Source organism: Vespula vulgaris, chromosome 1 (assembly GCF_905475345.1).
Source record: "Vespula vulgaris chromosome 1, iyVesVulg1.1, whole genome shotgun sequence".
NCBI lineage: Eukaryota > Metazoa > Arthropoda > Insecta > Hymenoptera > Vespidae > Vespula > Vespula vulgaris.
In genome coordinates this window covers 7,293,954-7,305,899 of record NC_066586.1, presented here as the reverse complement: position 1 = coordinate 7,305,899, position 11,946 = coordinate 7,293,954, and the positions used below count along the sequence as shown (strand labels likewise).

Here is an 11,946-nt window from a genome sequence, read left to right as displayed (position 1 = left end):
CATCACGTTTTTAATTCTTAAAAAAGAAAAGATAGTTAATAAGTATCTAATTTATTACAACTCTTGCAATTGCAATAATTATAGAAAACAACTAAAAGAAGGAGTAACATAAACAGCGACAGAATTATTAATTAGACGAACGATAAGAAAAAAGAGAGAGAGAGAGAGAGAGAGAGAGATGTAAGCAAGTTAAAGCAGCAATTTCTATATCCATACTAATTAGCATTGAATGCAATAGAAAAAAAAAATGAAAAAAAATAAGAGAAAAGATAAAAAAAGAATGAAAGAGAGAAAAAGAGAGAGAAAGGGGAAAAGAGCATGTTCCCTTTTTATTTGCTGGTAGTCTATGAAGAGGTTGCTCAAATTTCACGACGTTGGTGCTGACAATGAAACGATCGTGTTACGTACGCAAATAAATTAAACTTTCGACGCGAATCGATACTTCGAAGGTTTCACGTTACCGTTACACGACACGGACTTTAAGAGAGTGACATCGCGTCGACGATCTTCGCGGGTCCTCAATGATCTTTAGAGATAATTCGATCCCTTCGGTTTGCCACGCGTCGTCCTACTTCTCTCTTCAAAGCAGGATCAAGGAATGAACGTAATACAAAACATATTAACACAGTGAACATTTTTACTATTGCTTAAAGATCGAGAAAGAGGTATGATATAATTAATTATCGTAATGGAATAAATTAAAAACAAAAAAATAAAATATATAAAAAAATTTGGATTCAATTAAAGTAAATGGGTAAATATTTTCTTTTTATAGAATCATTCTGGCTAACGTAAACGCGAATATAAATGCGTTAATTAAAACTAATATTTGTATCCATCAAAGAGACAAAAGAGCACTTACGTTTATTTGACGAATAAAAGTCAAGAAGTGGCTATGCGCATTTTTTGGCAATCCTTCAAGAAACGAATACGGTAGTACCTTTGGATAGCGTCGTATTCGATTCTATCAATAGAATACAGTTTCATTCATCATGGATCATTTGGTGAAGCCCACGCGGCTTACGCGGCCGCATTTACGTTCGCACAAAATGTTTCCAAATTTGTCGGTATTGATAAAGAGAGACAGAGACAAAGAGAAAGAGAGAGAGAGAGAGAGAGAAAGAGAGAGAGCACGACCAAAAAGAGCTTAACGATTGTTATCGAAAAGTTACGTTGACGAGTCCGAGGATTTGGGGAGAGAGGCGTTGAGTTATAAGCCGAGCGGTTAGACGCGCTCACGCGCACATGCGGTTTGCTCATAGTTTGATCGTACTAATGCATCGCATGAAATTTTCTCTGGTGCGAGCCACGAACGTGATGCATATACGCGGATGCCCATACGTTCGTACCTATGCGCAACGTGTACGAGCGTTTATCATATACATAGATATATACATATGTATATATATATATGTATATATAATATGAGCATACCGCAACACGAGCAACGAAACGACGAACGTTTCGTAATTTCACACAAGCGGTGTTCGTATACGTGAGCACGGTTCGTTGTTCTTCGATTGCGATCGCAACGAAATATATTACGTTCGCCTTTGAAAACGTCGATCTTCGTTAAAATATAGTTAAAATATATTTTCTTCGTTCGTTTCCAAATGATCCTAAATATCGTCCGAGCAGATAAACGAATTCGGCGGCCCCGCAAGATTCCGAAGTCGTCGATGACAGATCGTTGCGGAAGCAGGATATTGAAAGAGAACAAAAATAACCGTCGCTCAACAGAACGATGTTGAGCCAGCATAGTGCCACGTAGTCTACCGCTTCTCGATGTGGAACCTTCTTTTCTGATGGACGGGCCTGTTATTACTGTCGGTCTAACGCCTTCCTTCACCCCTAACAAAACGTCGATCTTCTAATCCTCGCATCCTGCACCGTGTCAACTTCCGTAGAAGCGCTTTAACGAGAGAGAACTCTTTCGACGATAATAATTTGTAAAGATTCTAGAAAAAGAAAAAAAGAAAAAAGAAAAAGCGTGTACCCTCACGTTCGCCGTATACTTACATACAATAGAGGTCTTTTACGAATCAGAGATTTTACTTTAATCGGCGAAGGATTTATTTTTCCCGAGGATTTACGGATATTCATCGAGAAACAAGTCGACGAAACTTTTAGAGAAAAGATCCATTGCGAATGAAACCAGGCTGTTCGTAGTTTTTTACTACCATCGAGAGAGAGAGAGCAGCTTTGCCAAATAACTTTTCCCTCGGACTTTCGAGTGCCATTTTCCAATTAACATTTGATAAAAAGCTTCCCTTCTACATCACGATGTACGTGCGCGTACATACTTTGTACGTACCTGTGTAATATACCCACTCGAAAAGTAATTGGGTTATATCGAGTAAGGATTTATCGTGCTGGGAATGGAAACGGATTCGCGTACTACGCATATCTCTCCTTGTACCATGTTAAGTCGGTTCATCCAAAGGCATTCGCGGTGGTGCGAATCGAATTAAAATTCCGCAGCATCGTTAGGAGCCGTTGATATAGGGGGGAAGTCTAAAGCACATTGTCGAGAATGAGAATATACCGAACACCGTATTCCGCGTGCTTGCGTGACTACGCGAGTTTCAGGGTCGTTTTGAAGACAAGCCGGGGGCGCTGAATTGCTCTTTCTAACCCTCCATCTGAAAACCTTCCCAACTGCGTGCACTGCGCCTCTTGCTTACCATCCGCTTATCCGCTCAAAAACCCGCTTTTCATACCGACGAGTTTGGTATAATGAGCAAAAGTTACATCGATTTTCCTGAGCTCCTTCGAGACGTTTCAGAATTCTATGCGAACTGCGAATCTCATTTTTTGCAATTCACTATTTTCTCTCTATCTGCATATATCGATGTCGGCGTATAACGTATTAAAGGCGTTCGAACGAACTTCGAAGAACGATTACGTTCGTAACGTATTTCGGCTTAGGAGACTTTTCTAACACGCCTGATTAACAACGATGAACATATTTTTTCAAGGCAACACCGACAACTTTCCTTTCTCTTTTCCACTCGTTTCTCAAAAAGGAAAGACAAATAAGAAAAAAAAGAAAAAAAATAAGGAAAAAGAGAGAGAGAGAGGGGAGAGAGAGAGGGAGAAAGAGAGCACAGGTTTCTAGCTAAGAAGGATCGATTCATCTAAGGGCAATGGCTATCCGTTAACGGGATGGAATAGCCTCGAGGGAGAGATCCGAAAGCACGAACGCAGTGTAGCTCTCTGCGGCTCGACGTCTCGCGTCGCGTCTCGACACCAGCGCGCTAACTCAGCCTTAAATTAATGCTTGTCCCTCGTAGTAACTTATCTCACGACCCGTTATATTATGGGCTACGATCACCGTTCACTGACAAATGGCCAACTATTTTCCAAGAAATAGTTCTAAGAGATCTAAACGGTCAAAGAGAAAAAAAAAAGAAAAAAAAAACAAGAAGCTTCGTTTCCCCCAAACGAGTACACAAATGTAACACGGTACGAAAATGTTTTGAAAAATTCTCATTTAAATATTTGTATAGAGATTGGTAAGTAGAGAGTTTGCTTTTAAAACAAACTCTAAGCCTGAGTATTTATTCGATATTTAAACAGATCTGTCTGTGAACGAATAAATGCAAGAATAATTTCATAAAATTGTAAAATTAATAAACTTGTTAAAACCTTTGGGGCTTAGCTACATATATTTGGAAGATAGCCGAGTACGTTCTAGAAGGGATAAAAATACAAAGTTACAGATACATTTTACGATCAATGTTTGTACTCGCTTCGGCGATCTCTATCAATAGTATTTATCGATCAAAAAACATTCGTTCATTATAGTAGCGAGATAAAAAATTCTTCTTACGTTTGCGTACTCGGAAAAGAGCTCTTTGAAAAAGTTCGATGGGACGTTCGGGACGTCGATTTCCATTGCCGCGTATATTTCTCTCGTCGGTTGATTTCGAAACAGGACGGTAGAAAGCGGTGGCTTCTAGTTTGCTCGTTAAAATCTACGAACGTGATTCGTTCGAATCTCCTCGTTTGGTAGGGAACGTCGTTAGTTGGACCACGTCTATGTGGAATGTGATATTTCATCGAGCGCTTTCTGTTTTTCCAATGATACTCGCCGAACGTGGTCGGTCAGATATTATTATTCCGATAGAAGTTCATCAGGACTACCAGACGTATTATTCGTTTCGATCATTCTGCGGTGGCTCGTAATTTCGACGGACTAATGATAATCCAAAATCCGTAATGATTAATGTACGCATTATTGTTACGTGCTTTGATATACATAGATGGACATCGAATATTTCCATTTCTGACTTTTAACGGCCCCGCTAATGCGCTATCATTAGCGATATTAATTTACTTTTCGAAAGGAAAAAAATGAGAGAATGCGTGAGGATCGTTGCGAGTGAAGTATCGCTCGCGCGATTTATTCGTTGAACGATAACGTCACTCGGTAAGTGACCCGATCGCTGAAAACGTTGAAAAATAAATAATGGAGACGCACCTCTGGGAGTATTGGGTAATGATTCGCGCGTGTGTGAAAAGGAGTGAGATAGGGTGACGGAGAGAGAGTATGAAAGAGGGAGAGAGAGAGAACGTACATCGATTGGCGACTAGAGTTTTCGTCGCGTGGTTTGTTTTTCCGTGGTAGTGGTTTGGGGCTGTTACGATAGGTCTCGGCACATCCGTCCGTAACCACGTCTGCATTCCTTGGCCGGTTGCCCGTAGCGGGCGTTTTCTACTCGACAAATAACTGATTCACCGAGTCGAACGCGTGCTACCGTGTGTTGTGTGTGTGGCCATCGTCGTGACGTGTGAGACCATTCGCGCTCTCTTTGATTCGCATGGAAGCGTTTAACTTCTTTTCTTAGAACGTTCAGGAAATAGAAAGGATTTTTCTCTTTCCCTCTCTTTTTCCTTTCGTGTGTGTACTTCTACGATCGATTCGATTCGCTCGAAGAAAAAGTCTGTTTCTGATCGAGCGAAATCCTGGCGTATCAAACCAACCCGAGTAGACTCGCGCGCGAACTAACCATAAATATTACCCGATTGTAGGCTATACGAGCGAAGTTCCCAGCAACAAAGCTGATTGGGTTAATCGGTATTTCAGCGCGACGAACTGCCCCAACAGAGCAATAATCGTTTCACGGTCACTATATCCGTGGAAATTGCGTTCCCGGTTAACTATAATTGCTGTCGTTCGTTATACGCGAAATCGTTGGTCGCAGCGCGACCCTGTATCGTCATTATCGCGGTTGACGTAAGAATAACGATCGCTCGTAATGCTTTTGAAAAGCGTGATGCCTTTTACCTTGGCTAGCTGGTATTACGAAATGCGGTAAAGCAGCGGTGCTCGTTACGGACGACTACTTTAACGGCGATCGCTAATAATTCGCGCATGGCAGTGATCTTGAATGAAAGCGTAGACCTACTATACGGAGGACTCTCCAATTAGTGAAACCATGCTGCAGTCACGATGCTTTCGACGTGTTTACATTAGAGGTAACGCGTCAGGTCGTGTAGCGTTACAGTGGTAAGCGCGCGAGCGTGTCCGACTATTTACATCGTGACCTACTTTCTTCCTATACCACTTCTCTCCTCTTCTCTTTCGTCTCTTACTCGGTGGTAGTCGCTTACACGTGCCGAACGCAACGACATTAGTAGGTACGACGTGGGACGAACGTCGCTTCGTACCGATGCTTTCGTCGATAGATCGATCGATCAATGGGATCGATAGATCCCTGTCTTTATCGCAAAATCAGCTGGTCTCGTTCCGAACGCCGAAGAAACTTTTCGAGAGTATTCCACGGTAGATAGGTATGTTTTCCGAAGCATGGAGAGAGCGTACGAAGGGATAGTAACAGCTTACCTAACTGAAAATCGTAGACATCGATTTATCGAGCAAGCGTGGCTCTAATACCAGTTCGATGGAGTGGCCGTTAGGAATAAAGGGGAGGAGAGAGAGAGAGAGAGAGAGAGAAAGCGAGGTAAGCGAAGGACGATAGGCTATAGTCGAGAGTATATAGAGGCACGCGACAGTAATGGCCAAGTTACGGTATTGTGTGAAGTTTCGTTGCACCGGGGACTTGCGGAAGCTCCGCTAGCATCGCCTCCCACCGCTGAGTTGATGCCGATCGTGATGGTGCCCGCTAGTAAAAGAGAGAGAGAGAGAGAGAGAGAGGATTGGAGGGTGGTAGTATTCGTAGTAAGTGAGAAGGGGTAGATAGGTGGGAGGGAGGGAATAGCGCGACCGGAAGCGGAAGCTCGTGCAGGCGCCACCGGAAGTGACCTCGTAATTCTCCCTTCCAGTTCCCCTTTTCATCCTCCTACCCAGCTACCTACCTACCTACAACTCGGCTGCGCTCGGCTGCATTCGCGTTCGCCAGCTACGCTTCCAGCTGCTACCCCATTCGTCCATCCACCCATCAACTCTGAATTATAGGCCTCCTCTAAACCCTTTTGTCCGCGCTTTTCCTGTCGAGAATACGAGACTCGCCCGTTCGCGATTTTCGGCTCGCTTTTGTTTCGCGCGCGAGATCTTTCTTTTTCTTTTTCTTTGCTCTTTTTTCGTTTGTCTCTCTACATCTCTCCTTTTTGTCTTTTTATTTCTATATCCATTTTCTCTTTCTTTTCCCCTCTTTTTTTTCTCTCTCTTTTTGCGTACACAGTTTTACTCGGCTCGAATAGAAGTCAATTCTAAAAAGATAATCGAATCTCGCTTTACTCTTGGCAAAGGAGAGAGAGAGACTCACTCGTAAGAGGTTTTCTTTGCTTTTCTATTCCTTACGAAACGGACGTTTCTGTTTCCAGCAGAAGACGAGTTTGCGAACGTCCCATTTGCGTACGTAACGTACGAGATGAACACAATAATGCGTAGATAAAAGAAAGATGAAACATACGGAACATACTTCTTTCCAAGTATGTTTCAAAGAAATTACTCCAAATGGAACGCGGTCACGTCTACTCTCTTTTTTTCTCTTTAAACGATAAATGACAACAGGAAAACTGCGTGGCGTAAGAAAAAAAAGGAAAAGAAAAGCTGCGTTCAAGCGTTTGCAAAATAAGATCGACGTTCTCGAATCAAAAAGGATCGAACACCTTCAGAAACGAGAATGTGACTTTTTTAAAAATTTCAATTCTTTAATAACATAATAATAATAATAATAATAATAATAATAATAATAATAATAATAATAGCGGATCGTATAAGAAATAGAATAGAGTGTCGCAGGTAGCGAATAAGAAAAGTGCCAACGAAATGCCAGTCCATCGGCGATAAAGAAATGAGAATTAATTTCCGTTAATTGCTCTGGTCTGAAGTTTGCTGAAAGCGTTTTATCGAATTGAAAGCCTTTCAACTTCGTTCTCTCTCACTATTCCTTCTTCTCGAGCGTTCAGAAATGAAACGTCGAATAGACTCGGTAGCTACGACTACGACGCGTTCATCGTCTATCGCTTCTATACGCAATATCTTTGTGTATGTGTGTGCTTCTATGCGATCGAAGAGAAGGAGAAGAAGGAGAGAGAGAGAGAGAGAGAGAGAGAGAGAGAGAAGAGAAAGTGCAGGAGCTAAGCGACGACAATTCGGAATACTCCCATTGCACTTAATTACACGTGCCCAGGCTTACTGCCGAAAGCGAATACTATATTCCAGGACGATTAAGCTTCCTCCAGATATTGGGTGTAGGCAATGGTAACCAAACCGATAGGTAACCGGCCTGCTTTACTACCGATACAAGTGGTATTACGCGAAACTCTTGTTGTGAACAAGCATATCGTATAGAAAGAGAAAGAGAAAGAGAAAGAGAGAATACTCGATTATGATAATAGCCTATTCTATTCCCACGTTCTACAAAATCCGAACTTTCATTTGATCCTACGTGGAGAGTTAACGACGCATCTCGCATCGAAAGAGAGAGAAAGAGAAAGAGAGAGGAAGAGAAAGAAAGAAAGAGAGAGAGAGAGAGAGAGACGGAAGAAACTTTTCAAGTTCCACCGAAGAAAATTCCATAATTAATTCTCTCTCATAATTGGATGGAAATGAAGATTAAAAAGTTCGCTGATTCGTTAATAAAAGACAAAGCAGATATGAGTGGTGGAGCTTATGGAACAGGCCGAAGAAGGTGGATGTTACGAAGGCAGGAGATATGGAAGAGAAAGAAAAGGAAGAGGAAGAAGAAGAAGAAGAAGAAGAAGAAGAAGAAGAAGAAGAAGAAGAAGAAGAAGAAGAAGAAGAAGAAGAAGAAGAAGGAGCAGAAGAAGAAGAAGAAGAAGAAGGAGAAAAAGTAGAAGAAGTAGAAGATGTGGATGAAGAAAGGCGCTGGGAATGGAAGCGACGACGTTGAAGAGCGGCGCTAGTTTGGAAGGTAAATTGGCAATTTAACAAATTTGTAAAGTTTCCGCGCGGAACTTTACTGTCGCTTTTACTATGAAAGCCGGCTGATCCATTCTAAGAGTATAAATACAGGTATATACAGGATACATAGATGGACGCATCCATACATACATGCGTACACTCGCACACACAAATACAAACACACACACACACACACTCATGCATACAAAGATACGCAAAGATATAAACTTCTATCTATAAAGTTACAGTCGATATCGTATTTACGTGAATATTCCAATTCGTGGAAAGATTATCGCGAGCTGGAGAATACAGTATCATCCATTCCAAGCTTATTCTCTTGGGTACTATACTCTTGGAAGAAGTACAAGATTAGCAGGAAGCTGCATTCGTTCGCACAAAAGGAATCCGAGGGACTTCAAAGTCCTCTGAGATGAACAGCATCTCGCGGTGTGACTTGTGCTAGCTCGCGTTATCGCTTAATTTCCTGCCATAAGATTTCTTTTCTCTTCTTATTTTTTTCTCTCTTATATCTCTTTCTTTTGACGCTAGAATCATCATCTCATTTCGAGAATATTAAACGACGAAGCATGTATCGATAGAATGATGATGATTATTATTATTGTTAATATAAATAGTTATATATATATATATATGTGTGTGTGTGTGTGTGTGTGAGCCAGTTATTTGCAAAGTAACTTAAGTTCATTTTTTAAAGAAAAAAAGTCAAGTTAACGTTAATGTTAATACAATTCTACGTGATTTTTTTTCATATTTGAACAATTTATAGTTTAAAAAAATAGACTTGAAAATAAACCATTCATAAATATGTACGTATGAATGTATGTATGTGTATATATATAACACACACACACACACATACATATATATATATATCTCGCGAGGTAATCACAACAATAAATTAACACCACTCCACTCGATAAATAATATCCGTTGATACACTACTACTGCCAACAGTTGCTTCCTAATTCGCATGCCAGAAACGCGAGCAGACGGCGAGGTGAACTTGATATAAATGTACATCTGTACTAGCGAGAGAGCCGCCACTATTGAGTGCAGCTGCATCGCGTAAGTCTTTCGGGAAAAATAATATATAACTTTGCATAACTTTACACTTCTTACTGCAAGATGGAAAGTTTAAAGCGCACAAACAAAAACGATGGGTCAACGACGAGATACAATCATTCGATCACTTCCAATAGTTTATTTACATTAAGAAGAGAATATCAAATCAGGTTTACTCGAAAACGTTTATCTCAATTTCGTATTAACGAACAGGCACATTCGTTAAGATTTCATTTTACTTTGGTCCACGTGAATTATAAGTAGAAACATTTTCATTGGTAATTTCGCTTAAATCAGACGCACTTAAAGGAAAGAGAGATTAGAGAAATATATGAGGAGAGTGAAGAAGAAAAATAAAAAAATAAAAAAATAAAATAAAATAAAAGCAAAAAAAAGAAAAAGAAAAAGAAAAATAAGAAAAACGCAGAAGATCCTGTAGCGAAGCTTTGACCTCGATTTCAAGAAAGGGCCGATCGTCCCGAGAGAAACGGAAATCCTTAATTGAAAGCGTCCTCGAGCGGAGGTAACTTTTATAATTCCCCGGTCGATGATTAAAATTAAAAGTCTGGCCGTGTCAGAGGCAGGAAATCGCTGCGGCGGAAGAAACGAAACGAGGAGAAAATCGGAGAAGAGTACCGATATATATATCTCCGGAAAAAGAGAGCTTAACGAAAAGAGAAAGAGAAAGAAAGAGAGAGAGAGAGAGAGAGAGAGAGAGAGAGAGAGAGAGAGAGCGGCAAAATCTCTCGCTTGGAAACCCTTTAGACCTCTTCCAAGGGAACTTTCTGGAAGTCTGACCTTTTGCCTAGTCTTCCGGAAACCTTTTGGAGTACAGACTTATTGAACCCGACTTCGAGTGATCGCGAATTATTTGCTTTCCATTCGAAATGGAAACGTATCAATATTAAGAAAATTTATTAACACGCAAACACACATGGGCACGGACGTATATACAAACATGACATCGATAATTTATATCTTCGGACAATATATACGTAATGTAGGTGTCCTCTTCTAATTCTAATAAAATACAAGTTCATAAAAGCTAATCATCTATTATAAGGATACATTGAAAATTCCATAAGGATTTTATATATCAGCCTATTCTTTCTCTCTCTCTCTCTCTCTCTCTCTCTCTCTCTCTCTCTCTCTCTCTCTCTCTCTCTCTCTCTCTCTCTCTCTCCCAGCGTTGCAATATGAGAGATGCACGAAAAGCCAGAGACATCCATCTCTCTTGACAATCCCTTTTTGCATGTCCCCTTCGTACGGTTTCATCGAGCCCTTCCTTTCTCTTCACCTTGCCTACCCATCCGTTACGCTACCCTCACTCTCATCTCCACATCTCTACGTCTATTCGGTCGTCTTTCCTTATTTATCATCGGTCGAATAATTCACGTCGAGCTCTCGTTTGATTTCAAAAGTTGAAAAGGAGAAAAGTACCTAGATAGATTCAAAAACGAGAAGGAAAAACGAGAAGGAGTGTAAGACGCATTTATGGCTCTCTACGTTCGTTCGCGTTCGCGACGTGAACAGGCGCGCGCGCACTGGAATTCGAAGTTCGAAAGACGAATCGATACACGCGTAGGGCCGTAACGTTAGCGTAGGATGAAGGGCATCGTTGCTGCTTTGCAACTCGAACGATGCGTCGCGATCGCCATTTTCTTTCTTTTTTGTTTTTTTCATCCGATACAAACGTTTGTTGTAAGTTTTATCGATACAAATTTTGCTTTATTTCTCAATAAAAAATATATGTATGAGAAAGAGAAAGAGAAAGAGGGAAACAAAGAGCGATAAGGAAAGAAAGAGAGAAAGAGAGATAAAGAAAGAAAGAAGATGTAAACTTTATTTGCGCGTTTCGTCGAAAGCCCCTACTCTCCGAAATGAACTTCTCTTCTTTGATAAGAGTATTAGACGAAAGAACACGACGTATTTAGAAACCCAAAGGTTCCAACGAGAGAATCCGTCGACTCGTCGGGACTAATTAGCAAGTCCTCGTTTGTCCTCGTTGAATCGCTTCTCGATGCAACGAGTATTAAATACAACATCTAAATAAGAGATAAGAACGATGAGCGAAGTAAATATCGAAAGATAAGTAAATAATGAAATTATCATGCTGGAAATTTGAAACCTGTACTTACTGAAGGGCATTGAAAACGAAATTAAACAAAGAATATCAAGTAATTAATAACTACAAAATCGTACGAAGTAATTAACGATACAATAGTTATAAAATAATAAGTATCCGGATATATAGACGTTAATACGACGTTCTACTGAAATTCAAAGAAGAACTTAATAAAATATGAAGGTTTAACAGAAATAGTATAACTTTAGAGATCGTGATGAAGCAAAATTATGATGGAAGCAAATATTAAGAGAGTTTACTAAAGATTATTGTAAACTTGTAATAAGCACTACAGTTTTGCGAAATCATTGATCCTGTTCCGAATGGAGACACTGGACTAAAGTCTAAAAGCCACAGAGATGAGTGAAGGCATTGCTAAGTGCCTTGTATGTGCTTGTAAAGC

The 11,946-nt window shown here is 40.4% G+C and overlaps 1 protein-coding gene across 7 annotated transcripts in view; it reads right to left on the bottom strand.

Moving 5' to 3' along the window:
• The window catches only part of LOC127062484 (uncharacterized), a 313,355-nt gene that overhangs the window by 189,083 nt on the left and 112,326 nt on the right, over positions 1–11,946 (bottom strand). The window contains exon 1 of one of the 7 annotated variants that reach the window (XM_050990842.1): position 1. This exon is cut by the window's left edge and continues 1,717 nt beyond it. The exons of the other annotated variants lie outside the window; for them this stretch is intronic. The gene's annotated coding sequence lies outside the window, so the exon portion shown is untranslated. Of the gene's footprint in view, positions 2–11,946 lie in introns of those variants that run through there. 7 annotated transcript variants of the gene reach the window in all.